This window comes from Schistocerca piceifrons, chromosome 5 (assembly GCF_021461385.2).
Source record: "Schistocerca piceifrons isolate TAMUIC-IGC-003096 chromosome 5, iqSchPice1.1, whole genome shotgun sequence".
NCBI classification, from domain to species: Eukaryota; Metazoa; Arthropoda; class Insecta; order Orthoptera; family Acrididae; genus Schistocerca; species Schistocerca piceifrons.
This window is the reverse complement of record NC_060142.1, coordinates 115,463,275-115,489,773: the sequence shown is the minus strand read 5'-3', so window position 1 is coordinate 115,489,773 and position 26,499 is coordinate 115,463,275. Positions and strand designations below refer to the sequence as shown.

Genomic DNA, 26,499 nt, shown 5'->3' with positions numbered 1-26,499 from the left:
GAAACGCGAGCTGTATGCGCGGTTGCAACATCTTGTTGAAAATAACCGTTCAGTATTTCACGTAACAGAAGTTCTCCTATGAATGGGTACAGAATATAACTGCAGTATCGTTGTACGTTTATTGTTTCGTTGAAGAATATGGGACCTACAATCCGACGTCTAGAAATTGCAATCCAAACTCCTATTTTCACAGAATGAAGTGGTTCCTCATAAATACACAATGGATTTGAAGTACTCCACATACGAGAATTTTGCGAGTGCATGTGCCCCGATAAATGAAACCGCACTTCATCAGTGAACAAAGTTTCACTAAGAATATCCCTTCCATTTTGTTGGGCGAAATTTTTTAACCATTGACAATAATGCAGTCTCTTGCCATGATCAGTATTTTTCAATTCATGCACTACTATCAGTTTGTATGGGAAAAGTTCGAATTTTTTCCCTACCGCTGTGTGGACCGTTCCGACACAAACATCGATTTCCTGGGCGAATTTTCTTACTGACTCGTTCGGACTCATTTTATAGGAAATATCGAGCAGTTTATCCTCAGACAAAACGCTAGGACGATCACTTCGGGGTGGATCTGTCACTGAACCCGTACTTCGAAATCTGTTAGTCAAATCTCGCACAGTATCGCGATGTGGGAGTGTTGTCTCCGGGAAATCTGAATTGAATGTTTGACGAACTGAAACTGTGTATTTACCGCCAGCTTTGAACACTTGTTCGACTAAAAATACACGTTCTTCAAAGGTTAGCATTTTAACGGTGACAAAAACGAAACAAACGAACAAATGAATTAAACTTAAACATTCACGTCAACACGTAACGACACACACCAACGATACTATTGACGCTGGCTGAGATAAACGAAGTAGTGGAATGTTGGAGAATCCACTTGAAGGGAAGTAACCCAGGCAGGCGAACAATCATACAGCACGCGCGGCTAACAATCATACGGCACTGCGGAGAGACTTTTTGAATACGTCGTATGTATGTATTTCACTGAGCGACTTCATAGGGCGCGTTAGTAATCGTTAATCGTTTATGTAAGTGCATAAAGCAACGGCGCGCAACAAAACGCCTGTGCAGACGAGCCATTTATCAGGTTGTGCACTCACCCTCCGCTGATTGCTAGCAGCAGCAGTTACCATTAACCTTAGGTTACGTTGCAGCTTCCTCTCTAAGCTTCTTCACGAGGCGTGCCTTTTTCCTTCCACTGCTTCCCTTTCAATGCAGATTTGACCTCGGGGAAAGGATGAAAGTCAGGCGAATAAGGTTGGTGGTCTAATACTGGGACGCGTACTTCACTAGAGACATCCTAACAGACAACGCGTTTTCATCTGGTGCGTTGTCTTCATTCAGAACCCTTGACCTGTTCTTCCACGATTCGGATCTTTTCATCTCATTTTCTCACGGAGTTGGGTAAGAACGTCAAGGTAGTGACGTTGATTAACAGTTCGACTTTCTGGAACTCAGTGAAGATACACAATTCCATGAGCATTCGAAAATCAGTCACTTTGAATCTTGATTTGCTCATTCCAGGTTTTTTTTTTTCGGGGAAGTTGGGCCCTTTCAGTTCATGGATTGGCGCTTAATTTCTGGATCATAAATAAAAAACCATGTTTCGTTACATGTTATCATTCTTTCCAAGAAATTAGGATCATTTTCACTTGTATACAAAGTGTAAGTACAAATATTTTCACAATCTTCTTTTCGTTAGACCGTGAGAATTTTCGGGTTTCGCTAACACGTTTCTCGTGTTAAATTGGTTATGTAAACTTCACCTACAGTTTCAGCAATCGATCGACTACTCTTCCGACGATCAGATCGGATCAGATTACTTACCTTTCCACCATTTTCATCCGTTTTTAATGTTGAACGATGTCCCAGATGTAAGTAATTTCAGTGTCTTTTTAGCCATCTTGGAAACGCTTGAACCACTCAGGCACTAGCTTACGTGACAAACAGTCTCTGTCATACTTCTTTTAGCAACAGGTAGGATTCAGTTCCAGTTTTTTCCAAGCTTCACGTGACATTCATGACAATTCGTTCCTCAGTTATTACAGCTGCCATTATTCTAGCAAAGCAAGATAATAACACAACGAAGGCCATGGCCACACTGACACGAGACATGCCGGACTGGTCGTACATCTTTGGCGCTTGCGTACTTACTCTGCGACAGCAGAGTCCGCTTACTTTGCAGCTCCACCTCATAAGACACAGTACACACACACACCCGGTCCGCAGTTCGTGGTCTCGCGGTAGCGTTTTCGCTTCTCGAGCACGGGGTCCCGGGTTCGATTCCCGCCGGAGTCAGGGATTTTCACCTGCCTCGAGATGACCGGGTGTTTCTGTTGACATCATCGTTCATGAAATGGCGCGATTGGACTGAGCAAATAACTGCGCTGATAAGCGCGCAGTTGAGCGCCCCACAAACCATACAGCATCGCATTCAGGAGGACGACGGTTCAATCCCGCGTCCTGCCAGGGCGTTCAATATCTAACGCAACACTTTCTTTTTCTCTGCCAGTTTAGGTTGGAAAAAATGCAGAATTTGTTGTACGTCATCGTAAAATATTCCCGCTTCACCCTCTGTAGTTTCAAGTTCAGACATGTGGTGGCGTTACACATAGCTTTCACAATGGTGTCTATAACGGAGGTGTGTTCCACGCAGAGAGCTGTCATTGAGTTTCTTTTGGCGGAGAAGCAGAACAGCGCAGATATTCATAGACTTTTGCAGAATGTCTACAGAGACCTGGCAGTGAACAAAAGCCCGTCGAGTCGCTGGGCGAGGTGTCTGTTATCGTCGCAGCAAGGTCGTGCAAACCTGTCAGATCTCCCTCTTGCCAGTCGGTCACACACAGCTGTGACTCAAGTGCGAGGGTCACTCCAAAAGAAATGCACTCTATTTTTGAAAAATACAGTTTTCATTCTGCATGTGTGAAAGTTTTACAGTGTGTAGGTACATCCATCCCGCTTGTTTTCAAACTTAGTTCAACCTGTTCCCGAGAGTGGCGCCGTCGCAGCATGTCTTCAAGATGGCTGCTACACGTGGCCGGCCGTTGTGGCCGTGCAGTTCTAGGCGCTACAGTCTGGAACCGCGCGACCGCTACGGTAACAGGTTCGAATCCTGCCTCGGGCATGGATGTGTGTGATGTCCTTAGCTTAGTTAGGTTTAAGTAGTTCTAAGTTCTAGGGGACTGATGACCTTAGATGTTAAGTCCCATAGTGCTGAGAGCAATTTGAACCATTGTTTTTGTTACACTTGACGTTCGTCAGAAGCAACGTTCTGTCACAGAATTCCTGTGCCGTGAAAACGAGACGGTGGGAAACATCCACAAGACGTTGAAAAAGGTGTATGGAGATGCTGCTGTCGATCGCAGTACAGTTAGTCGGTGGGCAAGCAAGTTACGTGATGAAAGCGGGCACGGCAATATTGAGGATTGTCCTCGCAGCGGCAGGCTTCGTACTGCACACACTCCAGACAATGTGCAGAGTTAACGAATTGGTGACTGCTGACAGACGCAGTGAACGAATTGTCACGCTACGTTGGGATAGGGGAAGGAAGTGTTTGCAGAATACTGAAGGTGTTGGCGTTAAAAAAGGTTTGTGCCAGGTGGGTTCCCAGGATGTTGACAGTGGCTCACAAATAAACAAGAAAAACGGTATGCAGCGAACTTTTGGAACAGAACGAGAATGTTTGAGATGAATTTCTTGGACGAATTGTGACAGGTGATGAAACATGGCTCCATCATTTTCCACCAGAGACGAAGAGACAATCAATGGAGTGGTATCATGCAAATTCACCCATGAAAAAAAAAAAAAAATCAAAACCACACCTTCTGCTGGAAAAGTTATGGCTACGGTGTCTTTCGATTCCGGAGGACTCTTGCTTGTGGACATCATGCAAAGTGGAACCACCATAAATTCTGATGTATATGTGACGACACTGAGTCGTGTTCGACCACCTCGGCAAAAGCAGGATGTTTTGCTGTTGCACGACAATGCACGGCCACATGTCAGTCAAAAAAACCATGGGAGTGATCACAAAACTCGGATGGACAGCACTGAAACACCCACCTTCCAGTCCTGACCTGGCTCCATGTGACTACCATCTCTTTGGGAAACTGAAAGACTCTCTTTGTGGAAAAAGGTTTGAAGATGATGACTCTCTTGTGCACGCTGCCAAACAGTGACTCCAACAGGTTGGTCCAGAATTTTACCGTGCGGGTACACAGGCGCTGGTTCCAAGATTGCGTAAGGCAGTTGAGAGGGATGGAAATTATGTGGAGAAATGAAAATATTGTTCCTAAAGAATGTATCTACACACTGTAAAACTTTCAAACATGTAGAATAAAACATGGATTAAAAAAAATAGTGTGCATTTCTTTTGGAGTGATTCTCGTATCTGCGGACACTCTCATTCGAGGCAGTGGGCGGATGGATCTCAGACACCTCGCTACACAACTGTACGTCTCTGTTGGTAGTGCTAACACACTCGTCCACCAGTTGGAGCACGCAAAAGTGTGTGCCCGCTGAACACCGCGCTGCCTAACAGGAGAGCATAAAGAGCAAAGAAGGATCATTTGTGAAGAATAGCTTGTGCTTTACGAGGCTGACCGGGACAATTTTTTATCGAACGTCGCCTCAGGCGACATGGGTTCACCTCTTCGAACCGGAAACAAAACGGCAATCCATCGACTGGTGCCACACAACCTCTCATCCGAAGAAAAAGTTCAAAGCCGCACCGTCAGCCAGTACAGTCATGACGACGTTCTTCTGGGACTCTGAATAGGGCTATTCTGTTTGATATCTTCCTTCATGGTGCGACGATCAACCCTGAAGGGTATTGTGCTACCGTCGGAAATCGAAGGAACGACTTCAGCGTGTTCGTCGCCACGAAAATGCAAACGAACTTATCCTTTTCCATGACAACGCAAGGCCTCACGCAAGTTCTTGAACCTACGAGGCGCTCACAGAACTTCACTGGACCGTTCTTCCTCATCCACCCTACAGCCCGGATCTCGCACCTTCCATCTGTGTGGCCCAATGAAGGATGCACACAATTTGCTATCAAATGTACAGTTCGGCTTTAGAAGTCGTTTAACAGCCGAAAATGCTATAGTCTCTTTTCTTTGTGAGGTACTGGTTGGGCTGAACAAAAGGTTTCGAGCGCTTGGCATATTTTTTGATTTAACTAAGGCATTTGATTGTGCTGATCACAAAATATTGTTCCAGAAGTTTGGCCATTGCGGAATACGGGGAGTAGCTCACAACTGGTTCACCTCTGATTTTAGCAACAGGCAGCAAAAGGTCATTATTCACAATGTTGATAGCGGCTGTGATGTGGGGTCTGAGTGGGGTACTGTCAAGTGAGGGGCGCCCCAGGGATCAGTATTGGGGCCACTCCCGTTCCTTATTTATATAAATGATATGCCCTCTAGTATTATGGGTAACTCTAAATTTTTCTGTTTGCTGATGGTACTAGCTTGGTAGTGAAGGATGTTGTGTGCAACATGGGCTCGGTTTTAAATAGTGCAGTTCATGACCTAAGTTCGTGGCTTGTAGAAAATAAACTAACGCTAAATCACAGTAAGACTCAGTTTTTACAGTTTCCAACACACAAATCAACAAAACCTGACGTTTTAATTTCCTAGAACGGGCATATGATTAGTGAACCTGAACAGGTCAAATTTCAAGGTGTTCAAATAGATAGTAAGCTGACGTGAATAGTCCACGTTCAGGATCTTGTTCAAAGATTTAATGCTGCCATTTTTACTATTCGAACGGTATCTGAAGTGAGTGATCGACACGAAAATTAGTCTACTTTGCTTATTTTCATTCGCTTATGTCGTATGGTATTATATTTTGGAGTAACTCTTCCCATTCTAAAAGGATATTTTTGGCTCAGAAACGGGCGGTTGGGGCAAGGGTGATGTAAGTTCACGAACTTTCTAAGACTGGGTGGCGACTCCATCATGACAATGTGTGGCCCCGTGTTGCAAATCAAGTCATGCAGTTTTTAGTTCAATTCAACATTATCTGTGTACCGCATCCATCTTATAGCTCCTATCTTGCTCCCTGTGATTTTTTTTACTTCCATCACTAAAGGCAAAGCTTCAGGGCATTCGATTTGAGAACTCTGAAGCAATGCCCAAGAACAATGAAGCGATTCTCAAGGACTCGACAAAGAATGACCTGCACGGTGTGTTCGAGGACTTAGAGATGCTGTAAAAAGTGCATTCAAGTAGGGAGCACGTGCTTTGAAAAAGATTCTGTAAAGCTGAAATTGAGTAGTACACATCTGTGAAAATACCAGTCTCAATTTTTGTTGATCTGCTCTCGCCTTAAGGGACAATACAGTGTCGTCGATTTTGATTTCTGGTTTGATTCTTGACGTTCTATTCTGTGGAATTGTAGTGATATCCGACGGCTTGACTGGAAAGTTTGTTTGATTAGTCAGTCTATATACAGAATTGAAAGCTTTTTTTCGCAACTGACAGCTCATTTACTCTGTGTGAGTTTTTCTTAGTGTGTGGTGATTTTTTTTTTGTTTTTTTGTTTTGTTTTGAGGAATCGTAATACTCACGTTCGCCCTCTCTAATTTATCGAGCAATCAGGTAAAGTTATTAATTCAGGGCTGAATTACTATCGTGAGATATCTGATGTAATGGGGATTGTTATTCAGGCCCCATATCCGCGTGGCATTTCCCTAGGCCGATAATTTTCACTCAATGCCCCCAGGTTTGTACGGGCCAATTGGTCGACAAACCACAGCCTCCCAAGATTCTCCACAAATTTAGCTATCAGGCATTTGCCTGTTACGCACCCCATCTTGTTCGGGCACTTACAGTGTCGAAATCTCCCCTCGCCGCATCACGGGCGCTGTGCACTGTGGGTCTGGCGGTGGGGCTATGGCTGTCACCTCGCGACTTCCAGACTTCTACATCTACAGGGTGGCGCACGAAATGTGTTACCAATTGTTTCTTTCACAATAATTGTGAAATTATTTACGACGCACATTAGATATCCCGCTGGGATCTCTACAGGGGTATCAGCAGAGCTTGGAAAAACAAATGAGTTACGAAATGGACGTGTAATTCACGATACTGCCGCTAGGAGACTAGTAAGTAGCAATGGCTGACATTGGAAGACTGACGACACAGCAACGATCGGCAATTGTGTTACTTTTTCATGTTGTGACTCAGAGGCGTTTTCGACAACAGTTTAACACACGATGGGTCCCTTGCAAGAAGACCATCCACAGGTTGTACGATAAATCTGTACAGGAAGGAACAATATTGGAAGCGAAGCGACCTCGGCCTAAGCCTGTTTGTTCGCCGGAGAACACTGAAGCGCTACGAGCTGCTGTACAGAGAAGTCCCGGGAAATCGTGTGGAAAGGCAGCAGTGCGACTGGGAATATCCAGACGCTCCGTTCAACGCATTCTTAAGTGACCTCCATATGTACCCATACAAGATGATCTGTGCACAGAAGCTCACTGAAGAACACAAGCAGCATAGACTACTGTTTGCTCAGGGCGGAGGATAGGGAAGAAACTCTCAACAATGTTTGGTTTTCAGACGAGGCGCATTTTCATTTAGACAGTGTGGTTAACAAACAAAATGTACGCTTTTGGGCCACTGAAAACCCACAAGTGCTTCATGAACGACAACATTATGCTCCGAGGATTACAGCGTGGGCAGCAATTTCCAGTCACGGACTTATTGGACCCTTTTTCTTTGAAGAAACTGTGAACAGCGAGCGTTATTTGAGCTTCATTCCGCAGCTTCTTGCTACTGCCTTGCCCTCCAACACGCAGTGGTTCATGCAAGATGGAACAAGGCCACACACTGTAAACACTGTGTTGGAGTTTTTACACGAGCATTTCGACATGCGGACCATTTCACTTAGGTTTCCAGGCCGCTTCAATGACGGACAAAATTGTCCCCCCAATAGTCCAGACCTCAATCCATGTGGCTTTTTTCTTTGGGGGTACCTAAAGGAATAAAATTTCCTGAAACGTCCACGTGATTTAATGGAGCTCAGAATACATATTCTTCACGGTTGCAGTGAAATTACGGAAGACATGTGCCGTAGGGTAATCACCAACTTCTGTGTTCGTTTGAAGATAGTTAGGAAACGAAATGGTGGACATATTGAGCATGTGCTGAGTTACAACAAATCTCCATGGACGGCTCTTCATTGTAGTATATGTTCCTTTCAGATTGTATTGACAATAAAGTTTATATTCGAAAACAAAATGGCAACACATCTCGTGCGCCACCCTGTACATCTAGATGGATACTCTGCAAATCACATTTAAGCGCCTGGCAGACGGTTCATCGAACCCCCTTCACAATTCTCTATTATTCCAATCTCGTACAGGGCGCGGAAAGAACGAATACCTATATCTTTGCGTACGAGCTCTGATTTCCCTTATTTTATTGTGATGATCGTTTATCCCTATGTAGGTCGGTGTCAATAAAATATTTTCGCATTCGGAGGAGAAAGTTGGTGATTGGAATTTCGTGAGAAGATTCCGTCGTGACGAAAAACGCCTATCTTTTAATGATGTCCAGCGCAAATCCTGTATCATATCTGTGATACTGTGTCCCATATTTCGCGATAATACAAAACGTGCTGCACTTCTTTGAACTTTTTCGATGTACTCCGTCTGTCCTATCTGGTAAGGATCCCATTGCGCGCAGCAGTATTCTAAAAGAGGACGCGCAAGCGTGGTGTAGGCAGTCTCCTTAGTAGATCTGTTACATTTTCTAAGTGTCCTGTCAAAAAAACGCAGTCTTTGGTTAGCCTTTCCCACAACATTTTCTATCTGATCCTTGCAATTTAAGTTGTTCGTAACTTGGTTGTTTGCCGGCCGGGGTGGCCGAGCGGTTCTAGGCGCTACAGTCTGGAACCGCGCGACCGCTACGGTCGCAGGTTCGAATCCTGCCTCGGGCATGGATGTGTGTGATGTCCTTAGGTTAGTTAGGTTTAAGTAGTTCTAAGTTCTAGGGGACTGATGACCTCAGAAGTTAAGTCCCATAGTGCTCAGAGCCATTTGAACCATTTGAACTTGGCTGTTTACTGCCAGGCACCAGAGTGCCCCAGTTTCAAAGCGTCAGGGCTCCGCCTTTCACCCCCTCCCGTTAGCTGTGTACCATTCTGAGCATATTGCCCGGGGGCCAAGCGGCATTCGCCTTTGTGGACAAGGCAGCTGGATTTGCTGGCAGAGGTGCTCAGAAATCGCAGAGCCGTTTCCTGAGGTTTTGACGCTCTGAACGCTCAGGAAGAAGCCAGAGTCGTCGGGGACATGCCAGCATACTGACTGCAAATATTGCAGATCAGACTCGTCAAAAGTTTGGTTTCGGAAATCCGTTTATTTTTACCAGACGTCCTCCATGGACATACTCACTAGTCAATCAGTCGACGTCTTCACGTGCGGTAAATACAAAAACTCATTCTACAGTTGATAGCTATGTCTACTACTTCTTTTCGATGTGTTGATCTTACATCAATATATTCTGATAGTCTTATTATAATACACGTGAAGTTCCATTTTCAAATTTGATCTATTGTTCTTCTGCTAACTGCCAAATTTTTTCTACCCTAGAGGCAAACAATGTAACGCCATCAGTGAAACGAAGGTACTTCACATACGTTACACTAACACACAGCTCTACTTCGTATACCTGGCAACATCGAGAATAGTTTTGATGATAGTGCCTCTCCTTACTTGATTCCTCTGCCGATTTATAGTTTCTCACTTTTCAGACAGAGTCTAACGGAATGTTGACTCATTAACTTGTCGCTCATGTGTTCATAGCACAGATATTGTTGAAACAGCCTACAGCTTTCATAATTATGAATGCCGGAGAAAGTAATAATTCACACGTGTAGCTTGTAAATAGGCTGTTTAGGTTTCTATGTTGGTAACGTCACGAAACGCTCTGTATGAAAATCACTGACTGTGCTGTGTGCAGTCTGTGGCTGGTTTGCATTGTTGGAATATTTACCATTTAGTGTTGGGCAGTTGGATGTGAACAGCGCGTAGCGTTGCACAGTTGGAGGTGAGCCGCCTGCAGTAGTGGATGTGGGGAGTGAGATGGCAGAATTTTAAGAGCGGACGATCTGGACGTGTGTGCGCCAGAAAGAGTAAATTTGTAATACTGGATATCATGACTTTTGAACACCATTAAGGTAAAATACATTCTTTATCAAAATCTTTCATTTGCTAACTATGCCTATCAGTAGTTAGTGCCTTCAGTAGTTAGAATCTTTTATTTAGCTGGCAGTAGTGGCGCTCGCTGTATTGCAGTAGTTAGAGTATCGAAGATTTTTGTGAGATAAGTGATTCATGAAAGGTATAGGTTATTGTTAGTCAGGGCCACTCTTTTGTAGGGATTTTTGAAAGTCAGATTGCGTTGCGCTAAAAAATATAGTATGTCAGTTTAGTGATGATCAGAATAAGTACATCTGCATCTACATTTATACTCCGCAAGCCACCCAACGGTGTGTGGCGGAGGGCACTTTACGTGCCACTGTCATTACCTCCCTTTCCTGTACCAGTCGCGTATGGTTCGCGGGAAGAACGACTGTCAAAGCCTCCGTGCGCGCTCTAATCTCTCTAATTTTACATTCGTGATCTCCTCGGGAGGTATAAGTAGGGGGAAGCAATATATTCGATACCTTATCCAGAAACGCACCCTCTCGAAACCTGGCGAGCAAGCTACACCGCGATGCAGAGCGCCTCTCTTGCAGAGTCTGCCACTTGAATTTGTTAAACATCTCCGTAACGCTATCACGGTTACCAAATAACCCTGTGACGAAACGCGCCGCTCTTCTTTGGATCTTCTCTATCTCCTCCGTCAAACCGATCTGGTACGGATCCCACACTGACGAGCAATACTCAAGTACAGGTCGAACGAGTGTTTTGTAAGCCATCTCCTTTGTTGATGGACTACATTTTCTAAGGACTCTCCCAATGAATCTCAACCTGGTACCCGCCTTACCAACAATTAATTTTATATGATCATTCCACTTCAAATCGTTCTGCACGCATACTCCCAGATATTTTACAGAAGTAACTGCTACCAGTGTTTTTTCCGCTATCATGTAATCATACAATAAAGGACCCTTCTTTCTATGTATTCGCAATACATTACATTTGTCTATGTTAAGGGTCAGTTGCCACTCCCTGCACCAAGTGCCTATCCGCTGCAGATCTTCCTGCATTTCGCTACAATTTTCTAATGCTGCAACTTCTCTGTATACTACAGCATCATCCGCGAAAAGCCGCATGGAACTTCCGACACTATCTACTAGGTCATTTATATATATTGTGAAAAGCAATGGTCCCATAACACTCCCCTGTGGCACGCCAGAGGTTACTTTAACGTCTGTAGACGTCTCTCCATTGATAACAACATGCTGTGTTCTGTTTGCTAAAAACTCTTCAATCCAGCCACACAGCTGGTCTGATATTCCGTAGGCTCTTACTTTGTTTATCAGGCGACAGTGCGGAACTGCATCGAACGCCTTCCGGAAGTCAAGAAAAATAGCATCTACCTGGGAGCCTGTATCTAATATTTTCTGGGTCTCATGAACAAATAAAGCGAGTTGGGTCTCACACGATCGCTGTTTCGAATCCATGTTGATTCCTACATAGTAGATTCTGGGTTTCCAAAAACGACATGATACGCGAGCAAAAAACATGTTCTAAAATTCTACAACAGATCGACGTCAGAGATATAGGTCTATAGTTTTGCGCATCTGCTCGACGACCCTTCTTGAAGACTGGGACTACCTGTGCTCTTTTCCAATCATTTGGAACCTTCCGTTCCTGTAGAGACTTACGGTACACGGCTGTTAGAAGGGCGGCAAGTTCTTTCGCGTACTCTGTGTAGACTCGAATTGGTATCCCGTCAGGTCCAGTGAACTTTCCTCTGTTGAGTGATTCCAGTTGCTTTTCTATTCCTTGGACACTTATTTCGATGTCAGCCATTTTTTCGTTTGTGCGAGGATTTAGAGAAGGAACTGCAGTGCGGTCTTCCTCTGTGAAACAGCTTTGGAAAAAGGTGTTTAGTATTTCAGCTTTACGCGTGTCATCCTCTGTTTCAATGCCATCATCATCCCGGAGTGTCTGGATATGCTGTTTCGAGCCACTTACTGATTTAACGTAAGACCAGAACTTCCTAGGATTTTCTGTCAAGTCGGTACATAGAATTTTACTTTCGAATTCACTGAACACTTCACGCATAGCCCTCCTTACGCTAACTTTGACATCGTTTAGCTTCTGTTTGTCTGAGAGGTTTTGGCTGCGGTTAAACTTGAAGTGAAGCTCTCTTTGTTTTCGCAGTAGTTTCCTAACTTTGTTGTTGTACCACGGTGGGTTTTTCCCGTCCCTCACAGTTTTACTCGGCACGTACCTGTCTAAAACGGATTTTACGATTGCCTTGAACTTTTTCCATAAACACTCAACATTGTCAGTGTCGGAACAGAAATTTTCGTTTGATCTGTTAGGTAGTCTGAAATCTGCCTTCTATTACTCTTGCTAAACAGATAAACCTTCCTCCCTTTTTTTATATTCCTATTAACTTCCATATTCAGGGATGCTGCAACGGCCTTATGATCACTGATTCCCTGTTCTGCACATACAGAGTCGAAAAGTTCGGGTCTGTTTGTTATCAGTAGGTCCAAGATGTTATCTCCACGAGTCGGTTCTCTGTTTAATTGCTCGAGGTAATTTTCGGATAGTGCACTCAGTATAATGTCACTCGATGCTCTGTCCCTACCACCCGTCCTAAACATCTGAGTGTCCCAGTCTATATCTGGTAAATTGAAATCTCCACCTAAGACTATAACATGCTGAGAAAATTTGTGTGAAATGTATTCCAAATTTTCTCTCAGTTGTTCTGCCACTAATGCTGCTGACTCGGGAGGTCGGTAAAAGGAGCCAATTATTAACCTAGCTCGGTTGTTGAGTGTAACTACCACCCATAATAATCCACAGGAACTATCCACTTCTACTTGACTACAGGATAAACTACTACTAACAGCGACGAACACTCCACCACCGGTTGGATGCAATCTATCCTTTCTAAACACCGTCTGTACCTTTTTAAAAATTTCGGCAGAATTTGTCTGGTTTCAGCCAGCTTTCTGTACCTATAACGATTTCAGCTTCGGTGCATTCTATCAGCGCTTGACGTTCCGGTACTTTACCAACGCAGCTTCGACAGTTTACAATTACAATACCGATTGCTGCTTGGTCCCCGCATGTCCTGACTTTTCCCCGCACCCGTTGAGGCTGTTGCCCTTTCTGTACTTGCCCAAGGCCATCTAACCTAAAAAACCGCCCAGCCCACGCCACACAACCCCTGCTACCCGTGTAGCCGCTTGTTGCGTGTAGTGGACTCCTGACCTATCCAGCGGAACCCGAAACTCCACCACCCTATGGCGCAAGTCGAGGAATCTGCAGCCCACACGGTCGCAGAACCGTCTCAGCCTCTGATTCAGACCCTTCGCTCGGCTCTGTACCAAAGGTCCACAGTCAGTCCTGTCGACGATGCTGGAGATGGTGAGCTCTGCTTTCATCCCACTAGCGAGATTGGCAGTCTTCACCAAATCAGATAGGCGCCGGAAGCCAGAGAGGATTTCCTCCGATCCATAGCGACACACATCATTGGTGCCGACATGAGCGACCACCTGCAGATGGGTGCACCCTGTACCCTTCATGGCATCCGGAAGGACCCTTTCCACATCTGGAATGACTCCCCCCGGTATGCACACGGAGTGCACATTGGTTTTCTTCCCCTCTCTTGCTGCCATATCCCTAAGGGTCCCTATTACGCGCCTGACGTTGGAGCTCCCAACTACCAGTAAGCCCACCCTCTGCGACCGCCCGGATCTTGAAGACTGAGGGGCAACCTCTGGAACAGGACAAGCAGCCATGTCAGGCCGAAGATCAGTATCAGCCTGAGACAGAGCCTGAAACTGGTTCGCCAGACAAACTGGAGAGGCCTTCCGTTCAGCCCTCCGGAATGTCTTTCGCTCCCTGCCAAACCTTGAGTCGACCTCCCACTCTACCACAGGTGAGGGATCACCCTCAATGCGGGCAGTATCCCGGGCAACCACAGTCGTAGTCCGAGCGGGGGATGCGTGGGACGAGCTGGCCGTCCCCGACAAACCCCCATCCGGACCCCCACAGTGATGCCCATTGGCAACAGCCTCAAGCTGCGTGACCGAAGCCAACACTGCCTGAAGCTGGAAGCGAAGGGATGCCAACTCAGCCTGCATCCGAACACGGCAGTTGCAGTCCCTATCCATGCTAAAAACTGTTGTGCAAAGAACGCCTGAACTAATCTACAGAGAGCGCAAACAAATCGACACAAAATTTAAACGGTTATTAAAATACAAGATTGCCTAGTAAATGCAGTAATGCTGCTACTTGCGCACTGCTGACACACTGCTCGGCGGCGGAAGGAGACTACGCGATTTTACACTATTCAGGTACTAAAACGCGATGCTACAACTCTCAAATACTATAATACGCCCGAAATTTATGAATTAAACAATGCAAGTACCAAAAACACGCAAAGAAATTAAGAATTAAACTACGTAACAAATGAGTGAGCTAGGAGTATACGTCTTGCTGCTGCAGCTGCTTATCCAGAAATGTCTGAGTACGTTCAGTTTTGCTCAGCTGTTTGAAAATCAAATAACGTAAGGGGTTTACCAGCACAGTAATTCATTAATTTTTCTAAGGGGACGTTTCAAGCTCTGTTCATACCTGCAATGAGTCTAATGTGCTGTCATCTTTTTAAAGCCCACATGCTTCAAGACTATGTTTATTTTCCTCTCTGCAGGCGGTTGTTATTTATGTGAATATCTTGTCCATTATAGAGAGGAACCTGAATCTTCTACAGTCTGCTTAAGTCTTGTTTGACTATAATGCTGTGGAGAAAAACTGCTATTGCATTGTTCCAGTTTTTTCGAGTTACCTTGCTGTGTAGACATTTGGTAAATAATTCTTTCTGGTTCCTACTGTTTTACTTTTCCTTCTTGTTTAACCATTTCCATTAAAATGGCATCATGTGATGGCGCCTTTCCTTTCTTCGTACCTCGACGTTTCAACTGGCATTATATCCAAATTGTCAGTATTTCTGTCATTGACGATTTGTGCTTCTGGTTAATATTTTGAAATTTTGGAACGTTTGTACAGTGCCGTCGTGTTATTAGTGGCTGTCATTTGCCGTCTTAATAGTTATGTGATGTATTCGTAACATAACTTTTTGTTTTATGTTCTTCATATTCTCTTAGCACACTGGACTCGTTTTCGGGAGGAAGACGGTTCAAACCCGCGTCCGGCCATCCTGATTGAAGTTTTCCGTGATTACCCTAAATCGCTTCAGGCAAATGCCGGGATGGTTCCTTTGGAAGGGCACGGCCGATTTCGTTCCCCATCCTTCCCTAATCTGAGCTTGTGCTCCGCCTCTAATGGCCGGCCGCTGTGGCCGAGCGGTTCTAGGCGCTACAGTCCGGAGCCGCGCTGCTGCTACGGTCGCAGGTTCGAATCCTGTCTCGGGCATGGATGTGTGTGATGTCCTTAGGTTAGTCAGGTTTACGTAGTTCTAAGTCTGGGGGACTGATGACCTCAGATGTTAAGTCCCTTAGTGCTTAGAGCCATTTGAACCATCCGCCTCTAATGACCTTGTTGTCGACGGAGCGTTAAACATTAATCTCCTCCTCCTCCTCTTCATATTCTTATTCTTTTCTCTCGTTTCTCTAAGTAAATGTTGTTTATTTCTTCTCATATTCTTTCGAACAAATTTCCGAACTGTTTTGTTTTCTTGGCGATACCGTATCGTATTCCTGTTATCATTAGTTTTAATCTCTCTTTTCTTTAATAGCCGTCTTATTCTATTTGATATTTTCTTTTCTTTTATTTACTTTATCCCTTCATACTTAACAAATTTTGCTCTTCAATTAATAATTACCCCTTTGGTCTCCGTCTCTGTGATTTTCATCTTCCACTATACCAAATTTTTAGTACCTCATGCCCAAAACACCCCCAATGAAAAACCGTTCTTTAGTTTTTGTATCACTTTCATTTAAAATTCCGCCATTATCGTTTCTAGTATAATTGCTTCGTTTATCGGTTTCTTTAACTTTTTGAGAAGTCTTTTACGTCTTCGTCATAATGTGAACTCCTTGATGCACTGATCTGAGTGGCATCCATTAAATATCTTTTATTTATTTTAGTCAGCGAACCCGGACCAGGTGAGGATCCAGGTTTGGGTTTTGTAGGGGTGAGGGAGTGTCACGGTCTCTTGTCTTCCACTCCCGACAGTGACTGCGTTCACCCCAACATTTAAAGTGCCTCAAACGGCTAGGATTTTAACGATAAAATATGTAACATGTTAATGTAACAATATGGGCAATGGCCTTGCCGCAGTGGATACACCGGTTCCCGTCAGATCACCGAAGTTAAGCGCTGTCGGGTGTGGCCGGCATTTGGATGGGTGACCATCCCGGCCGCCATGCGCTGTTGCCATTTTTCGGGGTGCACTCAGACTCGTGATGCCAATTGAGGAGCTACTCCACCGAACAGTCGCGGCTCCGGTCACAGAAAATCATCGTAACGACCAGGAGAGCGGTATGCTGACCACACGCCCCTCCTATCCGCATTCTCATCTGAGGATGACACGGCGGTCGAACGGTCCCGTTGGGCCACTTGTGGCCTGAAGATGGAGTGCTTAATGTAACAATAATAACTTGAGTACATCAGCGGTTATTACAGTGCACGTTATTTTTTATTTCGCTGAACTTTGTGTGGCGCGTGAGTTGTTCGGCGTGGCATATGATCTGAAGCTACCGCTCGAGTTTCACCGCGCTGCTGGTCTCAATATTCTTTCACCTGGGCAGGCAGATTGACGTCCCGGGAAACTACACTTGGCAGAAGGGCCTCCAGTAAGCCAGCTGACCTGCCAGTGCTGAAATGTGCCCACGGCAGCCTCAGCTTGAGACTGGGGACTTTGGAATCTCGGGGCTTCGTAACAACACGACCAGCTGTCGTGCCGATCATGTGCCAGAAAGCTGTCACTCAAGTCCCAGACCAGCGCTGCTATTTGGCAGTCAGTCAATCTCCGTGTGACTCATAAAGCATTACAGTCGAGAAGGTTGCAGGCTGTGACTCAACATCTTGTCTGCAGAGTGGGTCGATGGCCAGCATTTCCACGCTTTTACCCCTTTAAAGCTATCCACCGATATAGTCAGATGGCTACCGACAGTCGTAATGTGTGAATCTCTGCAGTCGATGTTGCGATTTGCTGTGGTTGATCCTCTTTAATTGTTAGTAAAATGTAAATAAGAGCGGCGCCACTCCTCGTTCTTTAAGAGATTCGCCTTGACCATCTGACTGTTCATGTCAAAGTAGAATGAAACCCGTTATCAACACAGGTCCAAACGTCCCTAGTTTCTGCAATATTAGACAATCAGCTTTTGTTACTATCTCACTTACGATCGTTTTTCAACTGCTTATTGGAAGTTCGTAAATTGCTGTGAGCTGTTCTAGGACGCCACAATTCAAGATCAACCCCAACATGTATACTGGCATTGTCAGCGAACACTTGTTCAGACCAGACACAATGCTATACAAGCGAGCAATGGCGTAAGGACTTTACTTGCCTAACACGTTGACTCGGTACTAGCAATAGCTAAAGGAATTTGCTTCGTGTAACAACGGTATAAGAGTCGAGGGGCATGGAAGGGTATCATTAGTTGATGGAGCGAGACAGGGTTGTAGCTTACCCAGATCTTATCCGATATCTACACTGAGCAAGCAGTTACTGAAATAGACGAAAAATTTGGAGCAGGAATTGAAGTCCAGGGAGAAGAAAAAAAAAAGTGAGGTTCCCCGATGACGTAATTCTGTCAGGAACAGCAAAGACTTAGAAAACCTGCTGAACGGAATGGGAAGTGTCTGGGAAGGAGGTTAAAAGACGAACGTCAACAAAAGCAAAGCGAGGATGATGGAATGTAGCCGAATTAAATCAGGTAATGCTAAGGGAATCTGATTAGGAAACGAGACACTTAAAGTAGTAAACGAGGTTTTCTATTTAGGGAGCAAAAAACCGACGATAGCCGAAGTAGAGGGCATATGAAGCGTAGTCTGGTAATGGCAAGAAAATCGTTTCTGAATAAGAAGAATTTGTTAACATCGAGTATAGATTTAAGTGTCAAGAAGTATTTGTATGGAGTGTGGCCATGTACGGAGGGGAAACGTGGATGATAAACAGTTTAGACAAGGAGAGAATAAAGGCTTTGGAATGTGGTACTACATAAGAATGCTGAAGATTAGGTGGGTAGATAACGTTAACTAATGAGGAGGTACTGAATAGAATTGGGGAGAACAGAAATTTGTGGCAGTGCCTGACTAGAAGAAGGGATCGGTTGGTAGGACATGTTCTGAGGCATCAAGGGATCATTAATTTAGTATTGGAGGGAAGTGTGTTTGTGTGTGTGTGTGGGGGGGGGAGGGGTGGTAAAAATCGTTGAGGGAGACGAATACAGCAAGCAGATTCAGAAGGATGTAGGTTGCGGTAGTTACTCGGAGATGAAGAGGCTTGCACAGGATAGAGAAGTATGGAGAGTTGCCACAAACAAGGCTTCGGATTGAAGACCACAACGAAAACGAGTGGACTCTTGAAAAGTAAGTTACCCATTACTATGAAAGGCCAAGTAGCTTTTACTGAATGCTGCACTGAACTTCAAACAGACACACACACATGACACTGTTTTTCAACGTAATTACCAAGTCTCTGTAAACAGCTGGAACGTTTTTCCAGTCAGTGAGTCCCTCGACGATAGAAATCCGCTGCTTGTTCACGGAGCCATAGGAGAACCGCTGTGTGGCCGTCCTCATCGTTGGAAAATCTGTAACTGCTGGGAATCAGTTCCTCTATCGCCTGGACATTGTCGCCTGTGCTGGATGTCGGTGGCCTTCCTTCCCGATCAGCATCAGCCACGTCTGTGTGGCTTTAGCCACCATAATTTCACGGTGAATCTGAGTGTAATTTAGGCGTTTCGCCCACAAGAACCGTATAGTCCGGCGTACTTCGACTTTCGACTGCGTTTCCAGTTGCTGCGCCACTTCACCCCCACACTGTGATGCACCCGTCATTCGCATAGCAGCAGATCCGTGTCTGCAGGGAACTTGAAGCACGCACTTCCTTCTGACAATGCACCAATGTTGGTGTACAATGGTACGACATGTGGGACTTAGCTTTTGAAGTGCCCTCGTACAACGTCGCTATTGCTTATTTCTGCGGCTCTCCATGCGCATTGCCCTGACCAAAGGCTGGATCGAGGTGGACGAGCTTTATGTCCTCCACGCTAACCCCACTTCCGCCCACCGACTTTCTCTTTCCTTCAGTGATGGGGCATCTTTTGTTGCGCGGCTTGTGCGTTACTGCCCTCTGCTCCCGACTACGGAAGCCAAAAGGTGCAGCCTGCATTTGTGTGAAGGATGGATACTGTCAATGCTTTGAGTGAGGTGTTATCAGCTTTCGTAAAATGCAGTAATTCACAAGAGTAAAGTGCATTTACTTCAACTGACATTCTATGCATGACAGTCCCAAGCCGGCCGAAGTGGCCGTGCGGTTAAAGGCGCTGCAGTCTGGAACCGCAAGACCGCTACGGTCGCAGGTTCGAATCCTGCCTCGGGCATGGATGTTTCGATGTCCTTAGGTTAGTTAGGTTTAACTAGTTCTAAGTTCTAGGGGACTAATGGCCTCAGCAGTTGAGTCCCATAGTGCTCAGAGCCATTTGAACCATTTTTGACAGTCCCAATAGTTCGAAAATCCTGCGTATCAGGACCCATGTTCATTTGAAGTTTTCTTCTCAGTTTCACCTAAAGACTCTGATTTCTCAGTTCCTGCACACTATTTTCAGTGCTCTTACTATGCGATGAACTTACTGCACATTTAAGTAAGTTTAAAACCATAGTCTTTTAAAGTGCCAAATATATAGTTAAAATATGTGGATATTTTGTTGACGTCGACCTACATAGGGAGAAACGATCATAAATAATGGAAATCAGATCTGATACGGAATGATATAGGTGTTCGTTTCTTCCTCACACTGTTTGAGAACGGAATACAAGGTGCGTTCCATAAGAAATGCGACCAAATTCATAAAAAAATAATTTATTGAATATATTCGTACAAATAATCGAAAATTTTCAAAATAGCACCCTCTTGCGTCGATACACTTCTGGAGGCGGTGTTTCCATGCCCAGAAGGCATCCTGGTTTTCCGGAATGTCCTTTAGAGCTGATGTAACATGCGCCTGGATGCTTTCAATCATGTCCCAATGTTTTCCTTTCATGACTCCTTTTAACCGAGGAAACAAAAAAAAGTCAGTGGGAGCCAGGGACTGTAAGAAGGCTGGGGAACCAATGGGGTCTTGGCCCCGGCCAGGAAGTCGTTGACAATGAAGGCGCTGTGACTTGGCGCGTTGTCGTTGTGAAGTTTCCACGTGTCATTGATGGCGGCGCTTCGGCAGCGCGGGACCCTCCTTTTCAATACTTCCAAGTAGAAAGCTGAATTCACTGTAGTCCCGGTAGGTACGAATTCGTCGCAGACAATGCCTCTGACGTCAAAAAAGACAGTGAGCACGGTTTTGATCCTGGACTTGCTCATGCGTGCCTGCTTGGGACGGTGCGTCGATGGGGTGTGCCACTCTGAACTCTGCCTTTTTGTCTCAGGGTCGTACTCAAAAATCCACGACTCACATCACCAGTGATAACCGAGTTTAAAAAATGAGGATCATTTTCTCACATTTCCGGGCATGGATGCGTGTGGTCCTTAGGTTAGTTAGGTTTAAGTTGTCGTAAGTTCTAGGGGACTGATGACCTCAGAAGTTAAGTCCCATAGTGCTCAGAGCCATTTGAACCATTTTTCACACATTTCCAACATTTTTCGGCACCGAAGCACTCGCATGTGCTTGTGTTCGTCGGTCAACACTTTTGGCACGAGTTTGGCACTCTCATATTCAAATCTTCAGCCACAATGCGGAAAACGGTTGTTTTTGACATGTTTAGAGTTTGTGCTATCAATTGAAGCCTCAACCGTCTGTCAGAGTTCAAACAATTGCGTACACGCGTCACATTTTCGTCGACTCGTGCGGTTGATGGCCGTCCACTGCGAGGTTCGTCGGTGATCTCGGCCCTCCATGAACGACTTGTGCCATCGGAAAACTTTTGATTTGGACAAGCAATCATTCCCAAAAGGCATGCTCAAGTAATGGAAATGTTTCGGTGGCGGACTTCCCAAGTTTAACGCAAAATCTGATAGCGTGACGTTGCTCTACAGAATGATCCATTGTGCCATGTTACATAAACTCAAAACGGGGTTGACAGAAACGCAAGTCTTGATTCTCCGGCAGCTCGCAGCCGAATGAGACAAAGACACCCAGCCGGTTACGGCACGCTGTGGTGTACCGTTGCGTCAGAAAAAAATTGATCGCATTGCTTATGGAACGCACTCTGTAATAGAGAATTATTGTGGAGGCGGTTCGAAGAGCCCTACGCCAGGCACTGAAGTGTGATTGGGAGAGTATCCATGTAGATGTAGGTGTACTTTAAGAAAAATGAAAAGAGAGAAAATAAAGAAGCCTGGCAGGCAGGACTGTTGATAAAATATGCATATATCGATACTTTTTCAACAAATATGAATATATCAATGCGGGACTTTTTCAGCGCTGTATCGATATCGAAATGGCTATATCGAACGCCGATATTTCTATTTTATATTTTTTTCGCAATTTTCGATAAATATTTGAAATTGTTCTTTTAAAATTGTTGTATAGCGCAATTTTACTTGTGTGAAGGAGTTTTACTACTTTTTGAGCTTTCATCACGTCCAGTCTTCTTCCTTGATTGTGTGAAGCAAGTATAGATGACACAAAGAAGTAGTCCAGTTGCACTGTGGGGTGGCGGTGTGGATGGAATAACAAGATTTCCGATGTGAAGCAGCAGCACACCAGTTGCGTTAAAAAACGATTTTTATCGCAGCTAGCGTGTTATTTCTTCAAACAAAAATCTAAATGACAAGATTGGTCTTTGCGGTGGACGGAGACGTGTGATGGAAATTCTGACGTAATCGGCGTCCGGTGCTGCCAACAGACACTGCAACGTTTAACTTCACCTCGCAATTTCGACACAACTACTAGTTTGCGGGCGTTCACGAAAACGAAAAACAGGTAAGCCGGCATGAAGCGATCCAAAAATCCGATATGCCACGAAACCGAACGACGGACCCATGGGACTCCTTTATTGTGCCACTTACATGCAATTACCATTGTTAGCAGAACGTTTACCACCAACCGTGAGCGTGCATCTTTTTCCTTTCAACTCTTGCTCTAAGGGGGATAAGCAGACTGCTAGTTTGTTGATGTACACAATATCTTATAATAAATCGATACCTAAATATTCAGCTCTAAAGCTGCAGTATATTTACAATGCGCAACCATTTTTTTCTTTTTTTTTCTCCCGACGATATATCGATAATTCTTTTAGATACATCGAGCGCCGATAATGAGTTTTTAAATATCGATATATCGGATTCCAGACATTTTTAAAAATATCAACAGTCCTACTGGCAACTGCATTTTTATTGGTATTAGTACGACTGTTTCACTGGATATATGGACATATCTGCACAAAGGCACCCCTCAATCTCTACTGACATTTTATAATGATTTCGGCGTTTTCATAGTAAGCTTTCTGCAAGCTGAGAATGTCTATCACTAGACGTATTCCGCTTTCATCGTAAGGCATATTCAGTAGTTAGACTGGAAACATTAGAAACACATGACAGTTTTTGTTGTCTACATTTTTATAGACTTAGGAACAGGTCTGCTTGTGAGGTTTCCCCTGTTTGAAGGGTATTTAATTTTTCAGACTTACGTATAATCGAAGTCGGCCAAAATCAATTCGCTGCTTCAAGCAGTGCCGCAGAATAAGAAGGCAGCAAGTCGGAAGCTGGTTCCCACGTAGGCGGAGGTAGCGACCGCACCATATGGAGCGATGATGAATCACAAGAGCTGGGAGAGGAACGCAAGACTTGAGAACAGATGTGACTCGGAAGTAAATACAGTATGTAAGGGAACCACTAATGTTTTGACGCGAAAGGCGATCTTACTTTATTAAATGTTAATGTTATTATTATGCGTCTGGTGTCTACTCTTTCGGACATGTCAGATAGAACAGAATCGGATCCGGTTTTTCCGCTTTATGCGAGTGATCGCTCGGCCATCAGAGCACGCATCCCGTCCGACCCAAATTCCCAGTTTTCCGCTCACTACGTACGTAGCTCCCCCTGTCCACCATCCACACTGCTCGCAGCATTTAGCGTGATTGTCTCAAGAGGTCACACTTATATATTACTATTATACACTCAAGAGACTAAGAAACTGCTACACCTGCCTAATATCGTGTAGGGCTCGCGCGAGCACGCAGAAGTGCCGCAACACGACGTGGCTTAGACTCGACTAATGTCTGAAGTAGTGCTGGAGGGAAGTAACATCATGAATCCCGCAGGGCTGTCCATAAATCCGTAAGAGTACGACGGCTGGAGATCTCTTCCGAACAGCACGTTGCAAGGCATCTTAAATATGCTCAATAATGTTCATGTCTGGGGAGTTTGGTGGCCAGCGGAAGTGTTCATATCAGAAGCGTGTTCCTGGAGCCACTCTGTAGAAATTCTGAATGCCTGACGTGACGCATTGTCTTGCTGGAATTGCCCAAGTCAGTCGGAATGCACAATGGTCGTGAATGGATGCAGGTGATCAGACAGGATGCTTACGTACGTGTCACCTGTCAGAATCGTATCTAGACGTATCAGGGGTGCCATATCACTCCAACTGCACACGCCCCACGCCAGTACAGAGCCTCCACAAGCTTGAACAGTCGACTGCTGACATGGAGGGTCCATGGATTCATGACGTTGTCTCCATACCCGTACACGTCCAATTGGAAACGAGACTCGTCCGACCAGGCAACATTTCCAGTCATCAACAGTTCAATGTCGGTGTTGATGGTCTCAGGCGAGGCGTAAAGCTTTGTCTCGTGCAGTGATCAAGAGCCCACGAGTAGGCCTTCGGCTCCGAAAGCCCATATCGATTCTGTTTCGTTGAATGGTTCGCACGCTGACACTTGTTGATGGCCCAGCACTGAAATCTGCAGCAATTTGCGGAAGAGTTACACTTCTGTCACGTTAAACGATTCTCTTCAATCGTCGTTAGTCCCGTTCTTGCAGGATCTTTTTCCTGCCGCAACGATGTCGGAGATCTGATGTTTTACCAGATTCCTGATATTCACGGTACACTCGTGAAATGGTCGTACGGGAAAATCCCCACTTCATTGCTACCTCGGAGATGATGTGTCCCATGGCTCGCGCGCCGATTATAACACCACGTTCAAACTCACTTAAATCTCGATAAGCTGCCATTGTAGCAGCGGTAATCGATCTAACTGCGCCAGACACTTGTTATCTTATATAGGCGTTGCCGACCGCAGCGCCGTATTCTGCTGTTTACATATCTCCGTATTTGAATATGCATGCCTATACCAGTTTCTTTGGCGCTTTAGTGTATTAACTCGTTCTGTTTCCGATCTGCGAGAACGAGCTTCTCTGAAAATGATATGGTTGATGTATGTTCGATTTCGTCTCTGGTGCCAATGGAAAGCGGCGGGGGGTTCCTCTAACCGGCGTAAACCTCATGTGCACGCCATACATATTCCGCTACCCGTGTATCTTCCTCCTGCTTGTAGAGCATGCCTGACCTATTAAGTGGAACCCTATAGCTCTCCACCCAGCAGCGGAGTTCGATTAATTCGCATTCGATACCGTCACATAATCGTCTGGGCCTCTAGTGTAGACATCCCACCCTGTCCAAACCAGCTGACCATGATCATCCCTGGGTCGATGTTACAAATACTATGCTTACCCTACACTGCTGCACCCTGTGTACATTCTAGCTGTCTTCACCAACTCAGCCATGAGGAATTGAGGATGGTCTCAGAACCCAAGCAGCACGTGACATTCCTAACACAAGCCACGATTTGCACCCACTCGGCAGCTGCTGCCACAGCCTCCTCCATGTCTCAGATGGTATCCCCTGGCAAACATACCGAATGCACCCTTGTATTCTTTCACGACATGTCGATTATTTCCCTGAGGGGCTCATTACCCACTAAACGCTGGAACCCTTTATGACTAGCACACCTGTCCTCTATACTTGTCTGGACTAGGTAGGAAAATCGGCCACTGGCCTACCAGGAGAGGCATCCCGTGCTGTCTCAGAAGTACAGGGTGATTCAAAAAGAATACCACAACTTTAGGAATTTAAAACTCTGCAACGACAAAAGGCAGAGCTAAGCACTATCTGTCGGCGAATTAAGGGAGCTATAAAGTTTCATTTAGTTGTACATTTGTTCGCTTGAGGCGCTGTTGACTAGGCGTCAGCGTCAGTTGATGCTAAGATGGCGACCGCTCAACAGAAAGCTTTTTGTGTTATTGAGTACGGCAGAAGTGAATCGACGACAGTTGTTCAGCGTGCATTTCGAACGAAGTATGGTGTTAAACCTCCTGATAGGTGGTGTATTAAACGTTGGTATAAACAGTTTACAGAGAATGGGTGTTTGTGCAAAGGGAAAAGTTCTGGACGGCCGAGAACGAGTGATGAAAATGTAGCACGCATCCAGCAAGCATTTGTTCGCAGCCCAGGAAAATCGACTCGCAGAGCTAGCAGAGAGCTGCAAATTCCACAATCAACTGTATGGAGAGTCCTACGAAAAAGGTTAGTTATGAAACCTGAACGTCAACTACCCGAGGCGATGGATCGGCCGCCAAGCAGCCCGTGACAGAGCACTTCATTACTGGCCTCCAAGAAGCCCCGATCTTACCCCCTGCGATTTTTTCTTATGGGGGTATGTTAAGGATATGGTGTTTCGGCCACCTCTCCCAGCCACCATTGATGATTTGAAACGAGAAATAACAGTAGCTATCCAAACTGTTACGCCTGATATGCTACAGAGAGTGTGGAACGAGTTGGAGTATCGGGTTGATATTGCTCGTGTGTCTGGAGGCGGCCATATTGAACATCTCTGAACTTGTTTTTGAGTGAAAAAAAAACCTTTTTAAATACTCTTTGTAATGATGTATAACAGAAGGTTATATTATGTTTCTTTCATTAAATACACATTTTTAAAGTTGTGGTATTCTTTTTGAATCACCCTGTATTACTAACACTGTGTACCATCTCGTACATGTTGCTGTTGCGTAAGGAGGCAGCCATGCCACCCATTCCCACTGTTGTCTTCCAGCCAGACAAGTGGACCCACCACTATCCGCCACTCACTCACGAGTGGAGAAGGTTATAGAAGTTCTTGTGTATTGTGTACTCTGTTGTGTGAACCTGGTGTTCACTTCC

The 26,499-nt window shown here is 45.1% G+C and overlaps 1 protein-coding gene and 1 pseudogene across 1 annotated transcript in view; one reads left to right on the top strand and one right to left on the bottom strand.

Annotated features, from left to right (window-relative positions):
• Positions 1 to 26,499, bottom strand: part of LOC124798778 (juvenile hormone esterase-like) — a 368,794-nt gene that overhangs the window by 325,137 nt on the left and 17,158 nt on the right. The gene's annotated exons all lie outside the window — the stretch shown is intronic.
• On the top strand, positions 16,441 to 16,558 carry LOC124799893 (annotated as a pseudogene).